The sequence below is a fragment of the Marmota marmota genome, unplaced genomic scaffold, assembly GCF_001458135.2.
Source record: "Marmota marmota marmota unplaced genomic scaffold, marMar, whole genome shotgun sequence".
In the NCBI taxonomy this organism is placed as follows: Eukaryota; Metazoa; Chordata; class Mammalia; order Rodentia; family Sciuridae; genus Marmota; species Marmota marmota.
In genome coordinates this window covers 9146502-9156379 of record NW_026000170.1, presented here as the reverse complement: position 1 = coordinate 9156379, position 9878 = coordinate 9146502, and positions in this window count along the sequence as shown.

The window sequence follows — 9878 nt, the reverse complement described above, 5'->3', positions numbered from 1 at the left end:
CATTCTATGAGGCCAATATCACCCAATATCACCAATATCATCCAAAAATAGGCAAGGACATATTAAAGAAAGAAACTTGAGGCAAATACCTCTAATGAACATCAATGTAAAGATTCTCAATAAAACTCTGCCAAATTGAGTACAAAAACATATCAAAAAGATACTGCACCACAATCAAATGGGGTTCATCCCAGGAAGGCAAGCTTGGTTCAAGATATGGAAACCAATAAATGTAATTCATCAAATCGGTACTTAAAGATAAGAACTGTATGATCATCTTAATAGATGCAGAAAAAGTGTACAATAAAATACAGCACCCCTTCATGTTCAAAACACTAGAAAAACTAGGGATAACAAGAACATATCTCAACATTGTAAAAGCTATCTATGCTAAGCCTCAGGCCAACATCACTCTAAATGGCTAAAAATTGAAGACATTCCCTCTAAAATCTGGAACAAGACAGGGATGTCCTCTTTCACCACTTCTATTTTATGTAGTTCTTGAGACACTGGCCAGAGCAATTAGACAGATGAAATAATTTAAAGGGATACAGATAGAAAAAGGAGAACTAAAATTAGCAGTATTTTCTGATGATATGATTCTATACCTAGAAGACCCAAAAGATTCCACCAAAACATATCTAGAACTAGTAAATGAATTCAGCAAAATAGCAGGATACAAAATCAATTCCCATAAATCAAAGGCATTTCTGGATATCAGTGACAAATCCTCTGAAAGAAAAATAAGGAAAACTACCCCATTTACAATAGCCTCAAAAAATAAAATAAAATAAAATAAAATACTTGGAAATCAAATTTTTTTTCTATTCTTTTATTTAGAAAATACTGGTTAAACATAAAACATACAGAAGATTGTTTAAACATTAAAGCCATTTATTTAGGTCTCTTCTTGAAAGGTCAGTGTGTAGGAGATAAGAAAGATTCTATTTTATTTTTATTGGTTGTTCAAAACATTACAAAGCTCTTGACATATCATATTTCATACATTAGATTCAAGTTGGTTATGAACTCCCAATTTTACCCCAAATACAGATTGCAGAATCACATCGGTTACACATCCACATTTTTACATAATGCCCTATTAGTAACTGTTGTATTCTGCTACCTTTCCTATCCTCTACTATCCCCCCTTCCCTCCCCTCCCATCTTCTCTCTCTACCCCCATCTACTGTAATTCATTTCTCTCCTTGTTTATTTTCCCATTCCCCTCACAACCTCTTATATGTAATTTTATATAACAATGAGGGTCTCCTTCCATTACCATGCAATTTCCCTTTTCTCTCCCTTTCCCTCCCACCTCATGTCTCTGTTTAATGTTAATCTTTTCTTCCTGCTCTTCCAGCTCTGTTATTAGTTGCTCTCATTATATTAAAGAAGGCATTTGGTATTTGGTTTTAGGGATTGGCTAGCTTCACTAAGCATAATCTGCTCTAGTGCCATCCATTTCCCTGAAAATTCCATGATTTTGTCATTTTTTAGTGCTGCGTAATACTCCATGGTGTATAAATGCCACATTTTTTTTATCCATTCATCTGGGTTGGTTCCACAGTCTAGCAATTGTGAATTGTGCTGCTATGAACATCGATGTGGCAGTATCCCTGTAGTACGCTCTTTTAAGGTCTTCAGGGAATAGTCCGAGAAGGGCAATAGCTGGGTCAAATGGTGGTTCCATTCCCAGATTTCCCAGGAATCTCCATACTGCTTTCCAAATTGGCCACACCAGTTTGCAGTCCCACCAGCAATGTACAAGAATACCCTTTTCCCCACATCCTCGCCAGCACTTGTTGTTGTTTGACTTCATAATGGCTGCCAATCTTACTGGAGTGAGATGGTATCTTAGGGTGGTTTTGATTTGCATTTCTCTGACTGCTAGAGATGGTGAGCATTTTTTCATGTACTTGTTGATTGATTGTATGTCCTCCTCTGAGAAGTGTCTGTTCAGGTCCTTGGCCCATTTGTTGATTGGGTTATTTGTTATCTTATTGTCTAATTTTTTGAGTTCTTTGTGTATCTCTGGATATTAGGGCTCTATCTGAAGTGTGAGGAGTAAAAATTTGTTCCCATGATGTAGGCTCCCTATTTACCTCTCTTATTGTTTCTCTTCCTTGAGAAAAAACTTTTCAGTTTAAGTAAGTCCCATTTGTTGATTCTTGTTATTAAACTCTTGTGCTATGGGTGTCCTATTAAGGAATTTAGGAGCCGACCCTACAATATGTAGATCGGAGCCAACTTTTTCTTCTATCAGACGCAGAGTCTCTGATTTGATATCTAGCTCCTTGATCCACTTTGAGTTAACTTTTGTGCATGGCGAGAGGAGGGGATTCAGTTTCATTTTGTTGCATATGGATTTCCAGTTTTCCCAGCACCATTTGTTGAAGATGCTATCCTCCCTCCATTGCATGCTTTTAGCTCCTTTATCAAATATAAGATAGTTGTAGCTTTGTGGATTAGTCTCTGTGTCCTCTATTCTGTACCATTGGTCCACCCTCCTGTTTTGGTACCAGTACCATGCTGTTTTTGTTACTATTGCTCTGTAATATAGTTTTAAGTCTGGTATCGCTATACCGCCTGATTCGCACTTCCTGCTTAGAATTGCTTTTGCTATTCTGGGTCTTTTATTTTTCCATATGAATTTCATGATTGCTTTATCCATTTCTACAAGAAATGCCGTTGGGATTTTGATTGGCATTGCATTAAACCTATAGAGAACTTTTGGTAATATCGCCATTTTGATGATGTTAGTTCTGCCTATCCATGAACAGGGTATATTTTTCCATCTTCTAAGATCTTCTTCTACTTCTCTTTTTAGGGTTTTGTAGTTTTCATTATATAAATCTTTCACCTCTTTTGTTAGGTTGATTCCCAAGTATTTTATTTTTTTTGAGGATATTGTGAATGGAGTGTTTTTCCTCATTTCCGTTTCAGAAGTTTTGTCGCTGATATACAGAAATGCCTTTGATTTATGCGTGTTGATTTTATATCCTGCCACTTTGCTGAATTCATTTATTAGTTCTAGTAGTTTTTTTGTAGACCCTTTTGGGTCTTCTAGGTATAGAATCATGTCATCTGCAAATAGTGATAATTTAAGTTCTTCCTTTCCTATTTTTATGCCTTTAATTTCTTTCGTCTGTCTAATTGCTCTGGCCAGTGTTTCGAGAACTATATTGAATAGAAGTGGTGATAGAGGGCATCCCTGTCTTGTTCCAGATTTTAGGGGGAATGCCTTCAATTTTTCTCCATTGAGAATGATGCTAGCCTGAGGCTTAGCATAGATAGCTTTTACAATGTCGAGGTAAGTTCCTGTTATCCCTAGTTTTTCTAATGTTTTGAACATAAAGGGATGCTGTACTTTGTCGAATGCTTTTTCTGCGTCTATTGAGATGATCATATGGTTCTTATTTTTAAGTCTATTGATGTGGTGAATAACATTTATTGATTTCCGTATATTGAACCATCCTTGCATCCCAGGGATGAATCCTACTTGATCATGGTGCACAATTTTTTTGATGTGCCTTTGTATCCGATTCGCCAGAATTTTATTGAGGATTTTTGCATCTAGGTTCATCAGAGATATTGGTCTGTAGTTTTCTTTCTTTGAGGTGTCTTTGTCTGGTTTCGGAATCAGGGTGATGTTGGCCTCATAGAATGAATTTGGCAGAGCTCCTTCTTTTTCTATTTCCTGAAATAACTTGAAAAGTATTGGTATTAATTCTTCCTTAAAGGTTTTGTAAAACTCCGCTGTATACCCATCCGGTCCTGGGCTTTTCTTGGTTGGAAGTCTTTTGATTGCTTCTTCTATTTCATCTATTGTTATTGGTCTGTTTAAGTTGTGAGTATCCTCCTGACTCAGTCTGGGCAAATCATATGACTTAAGGAATTTATCGATGTCTTCACTATCTTCTATTTTATTGGAATATAGGTTTTCAAAATAATTTCTAATTGTCTTCTGTATTTCTGTAGTGTCTGTTGTGATATTGCCTTTTTCATCCCGTATGTTAGTGATTTGAGTTCTCTCTCTTCTTCTCTTCGTTAGCATGGCTAAGGGTCTGTCGATCTTATTTATTTTTTCAAAGAACCAACTTTTAGTTTTGTTAATTTTTTCAATAGTTTCTTTTGTTTCAATTTCGTTGATTTCCGCTCTGATTTTAATTATTTCTTGCCTTCTGCTACATTTGCTGTTGTTTTGCTCTTCCTTTTCTAGGGCTTTGAGATGAAGTGTGAGCTCATTTATTTGTTGGTTTTTCCTTTTTTTGAGGAATGACCTCCAAGCGATGAATTTCCCTCTTAAAACTGCTTTCATTGTGTCCCATAGATTCCGATATGTTGTGTCTGTATTTTCATTTATCTCTAAGAATTTTTTGATTTCCTCCTTTATGTCTTCTGTAACCCATTGATCATTCAGTAACATATTGTTCATTTTCCATGTGATGTAGGATTTTTCCTTCCTTCTTTTATCATTGATTTCCAGTTTCATTCCATTATGATCAGATAAAATGCATGGTATTATCTCCACCCCTGTATATTTACTGAGGGTTGCCCTATGGCATAATATATGGTCTATTTTTGAGGAGGATCCATGTGCTGCTGAGAAAAAAGTATATCCACTTGATGATGGTTGATATATTCTATATATGTCAGTTAAGTCTAGGTTGTTGATTGTGATATTGAGTTCTATAGTTTCTTTATTCAGCTTTTGTTTGGAGGATCTGTCCAATTGTGAGAGAGGTGTGTTGAAGTCACCCATAATTATTGTGTTGTGGTCTATTTGATTCTTGAACTTGAGGAGAATTTGTTTTATGAACGTCGCAGCACCATTATTTGGTGCATAAATATTGATAATTGTTATGTCTTGTTGGTGAATGGTTCCTTTTAACAGTATATAATGTCCTTCCTTATCCCTTTTGATTAATTTAGTCTTGAAGTCAATTTTATTCGATATGAGGATGGCCACCCCTGCTTGCTTACGAGGACCGTGTGCATGGTATATTTTTTCCCAACCTTTCACCTTCAGCCTGTGTATGTCTTTTCCAATCAGATGTGTCTCCTGGAGGCAGCATATTGTTGGATTTGTTTTTTTAATCCATGTTACCAGCCTATGTCGCTTTATTGGAGAGTTTAAGCCATTAACGTTTAGAGTTACTATTGATATATGGTTTGTACTTCCAGCCATGTTTGATTATTTATCTTCTTTTTTTTTTTTTTTTTTTAATTTAGTTTGTTTCTCCATGGTTAGCTTTCCCCCCGCCCTCTGTCTTTATAGAGGCACTTCCCACTGATGGTTTTGGTTATTGTTTTTCATTTCTTCCTCGTGTAGTGTTTTGCTCAAGATGCTTTGCAATGCTGGTTTTCTGGCTGCAAATTCTTTTAGCTTTTGTTTATCATGAAAGATTTTTATTTCGTTATCGTACCTGAAGCTTAATTTTGCTGGATACAGAATTCTTGGTTGGCATCCATTGTCTTTCAGTGTTTGAAATACGTTGTTCCAGGATCTTCTCGCTTTCAGCGTCTGTGATGAAAAATCCGTTGTTAACCTTATTGGTTTACCCCTGAATGTAATCTGCCTCCTTTCTCTTGTAGCTTTTAGTATTTTCTCTTTGTTCTGTATATTGGATATCTTCATAACAATGTGTCTTGGCGTTGGTCTACTGTGATTTTGTGTGCTCGGTGTCCTGTATGCATCTACAATTTGTATATCCGTTTCCTTTTTTATTTCTGGAAAGTTTTCTGTAATTATTTCTTTCAGCAGGTTACTCATTCCCTTGGTTTGAATCTCTGTACCTTCTTCTATCCCGATGACTCGTAGGTTTGGTTTCTTTATGTTATCCCATATCTCTTGGATGTTTTTCTCGTGGTTTTTAACCAGCCTTTCTGAGTTGGCTAGGCTCTTTTCAAGATGATATATTTTGTCTTCATTATCTGATGTTCTGGCTTCTACTTGCTCCACTCTGTTAGTGATACTCTCAATTGAGTTTTTAATTTGGTTTATCGTTTCCTTCATTTCTAGAATTATTGTTTGGTTTTTTTTTATAATCTCTATCTCCTGATAAAGATGCTTAACTTCTTCTTTTATCTGTCTATGTAATTCATTTTCAAAGTGTTCTTTCACTGTTTGGATTTGCTGTCTCGTATCTTCTTTAAGGTTCCATTCCATCTGTCTAAGGTATTCCTTGAGTTCTTTATATGACCATTTTTCTGCTGACTCTAGGTCCTCCTGAATATTTAGGCTGTCCTAGTTTGTTTAACTCCTTTTCTTCCTTGCTTTTTTTATGCTGCTCATGTTACTTCTTGTTCTGTTTGACTGCTGAGTTTCTGTTTACTCTTATAGATTTATTTGATGCTTGGGAGGAAAGATATTAGAAGGGAAGGGAAGAAGTCACTAAAGAGAGTGAGGGTAGACAGGTAGAAATTCAAGGAAGGGGGAATAAAGAAAATTGAAAAGAAATGAAAAGACAAAAGAAAAAAAATAGAAAATAAAGAAAGAAAAAAAAATTAAAAAAAATAACAATGATAATATAAAATGAAAATTAAAATTTAAAATAATAATAATAAAATCAAAAAATTTAAAAAAATTAAAAACATTTTAAAAAGTTAAAGAACAACAACAACAACAACAAATGAAATTGAAAGAAAAAGAAAAAAAATAAAATAAATAAATAATATTAATAATAATAATTGCAGTCATAGAGTTTGATTAACTTCTCTTCCAGTAGGTGGAGCTGTGCCCACTGGGCCAAGCTTCTCCTCTCAATAGGTGGGAACCAATCACTGTGCAGCAGCTCTTCCTCCCAGACTGGGAAGGTCTCCAATCCTGAGTGCCTAGGGCCTTCTCTTGTGTTTCCTCAAGCCAGGCCCCGCTCACCGGTGATGCTCACCACAATACTGGCTACACGCCAGGTCTGCTGCTCCTGGGAGCCCTGTTTTCATGAACGCCTGGGCACAGTCTCCCTGTTTGCCTCCCTCAGACCCTAAGTTTGTAGAGCTTGGGGCTGAGAACCCCCAGCGAATTTGCTTGCCCACCGGTAGCCATGCCCCCGGTAGCTGGTGCAAGAGACCTCAGTTGTCAGCACTGGTGGGAGCGGTAGCCGGGAGTTCCGCGCCGTGAGTCCCGCACCACTCCTGATTCCCTTGGTCTGGATATCACGCTCACAGGAGAGCTAGGAGGGGCCCTTAAGGTTTCCCCGCTGTGTGGAGAGAGATGGCTAGGGGATTACACACCTGTTGCGCTGGTTTCAATGCAGTTATCTCCTCCGCCCGTGATGTCAGTTCTCTGCCATGGTGGTATCCCATGCAAATGGTGACCGTTCGTTCCCTTTGCAGGGTGACCAATGCAACAGGTGGGTCCTGACTGTCTCTCCCAAGCCCCCTTTCAATTCTGTGGCCACTGCCTATGAAGGCTTGGTTGGCTTTTACCTCTGTAAGTTCAGAAGGGCTGACCAGTTATTTCAGCGGGATCATTAGTGCTGAGTCAGGAGAAGCAGGCGAACCGGAGTTTGAATGCGGTGGATCCGGGCTCGGTGTGTGTTCTGAGGGGCCCAGACTGTTCGCCCCAGATCCACATCAGCTCAGCATTGCCTAGTGATCCTGAGCAAACAGCATTTAGACAGTTTACAACTCCCTGTGCCCGCGCAGCTGAATAGGTCAGAGACTTGATCTCTCCGCGCCCGCCACCATGTTGGATCTCCCGAGAAAGATTCAGTTCAGAGGTAGTGACTGGAAGTTGTAGCATCGGCAAATCCAACCAGAGGGCTGCAGTAAAAGATACCCTTCTACTCCACGAACTCAGAAATCTGAGGGTTCACCCTAATTAACAAGAGATGCGTCAGACCTTTGGGGCCCAGCACTTCTCCCCTGCTTGGGATCGTGCAGGCGATAGAGGGTAAATTGGAAATCAACTTAACAAAAGAGGTGAAAGAACTTTACAAAGAAAACTACAGAATGCTAAAGGAAGAAATTAAAGAAGACCTTAGAAGATGGAAAGATCTACCTTGCTCTTGGATAGGCAGAATTAATATTGTCAAAATGGCCATACTACCAAAAGCATTATACAAATTCAATGCAATTCCAATCAAAATCCCAATGACATTTCTCATGAAATAGAAAAAGCAGTCATGAAATTCACCTAGAAAAATAAGAGACCCAGAATAGCTAAAGCAATCCTTAGCAAAAAAAAGTGAAGCAAGTGGTATTACTATTCCAGACCTTAAACTATACTACAGAGCAATAGTAAAAAAAAAAAAAAAACAGCATGGCATTGGCACCAAAATACTTGTAGACCAATGGTACAGGAGAGAGGACACAGAGACAAACCCACATACATAGAGTTATCTCATATTAGACAAAGGCACCAAAAACATACATTGGAAAAAAGATAGCCTCTTCAATAAATGGTGCTGGGAAAACTGGAAATCCATATGTAACAAAATGAAATTAAATCCCTCTCTCTCACCATGCACAAAACTCAACTCAAAGTGTATCAAGGACCTAGGAATTAAACCAGAGACCCTAAATCTAATAGAAAAAAAAAAGTAGGCCCAAATCTCCATCATATCAGTTTAGGCCCCTACTTCCTTAACTGGACTCTTACAATGCAAGAATCAAAATCAAGAATTAATAATTGAGATGGATTCAAACTAAAAAGATTCTTCTCAGCAAAAGAAATAATCTGTGAGGTGAATAGAGAACCTAGATCTTGGGAGCGAATTTTTACCACATGCACATCAGATAGAGCACTAATCTCTAGGGTATATAAATAATTCAAAAAGCTAAACTCAAAAAAACAAACAAACAAAAACAAATAACCCAATCAATAAATGGGCCAAAAAACAAAGAACTGAACAGACACTTCTCAGAAGGTGATATACAATCAATCAACAAACATATGAAAAACGTTCAACGTGTCTCTAGCAATTAGAGAAATGCAAATCAAAACTACTCTAAGATTTCATCTCACTCCAGTCAGAATGACAGCTATTAAGAATACAAACAACAAGAGTGTTCGCAAGGATGTGGGAAAAAAAGGCACACTCATACATTGCTGGTGGGACTGCAAATTGGTACAGCCAATATGGAAAGCAGTATGGATATTCCTTAGAAGGCTGGGGATGGAACTAACTTTTGACCCCGATATCCCTCTCCTCAGTCTATACCCAAAGGACTTAAAAACAGCATATTACAGGGACACAGCTACATCAATGTTTATTGCAGCACAATTCACAATAGTTAAACTGTGGAAACATTCTAGATACCCTTCAGTAGATGAATGGATAAGGAAAATGTGATATATATATATATATATACAATGAAATATCACTCAGCTATAAAGGAGAATAAAATCATGGCATTTGCAGGTAAGTGGATGTAGTTGGAGAAGATAATGCCAAGTGAAGTTAGCCAATCCCAGAAAACCAAATACTGAATGTTTTGTCTGATATAAGGAGGCTGATTCATAGTGGGGATTCAAGGGGCGGGGCATGGGAGGATTAGACAAACTGAGGATAGGGCAAGAGAGGGAGACGAAGGAAGGGGGCAAATCAGTAAAAAAAAAAAGATGGTGGAATGAGATAGACATCACTACCCTAAGAACATATATGAAGAAGACATGAATGGTTTGAATATATTTTGTATACAAGCAGAGATATGAAAAATTGTGCTCTATATATGTAATATGAATTGTAATTCATTCTGATGTCACATATAATAAATTAGAATGAAATATATAAAAAAATACATAGTTCAACTCCTAGCAGAGTAACAAAATTCCTCAAACTAATGACTTTGATTGATTTGAGTACTAATTCTTCTGAACTAGGCTACCAAATATTATATTCTGAGATATATACATATATATATATATATAT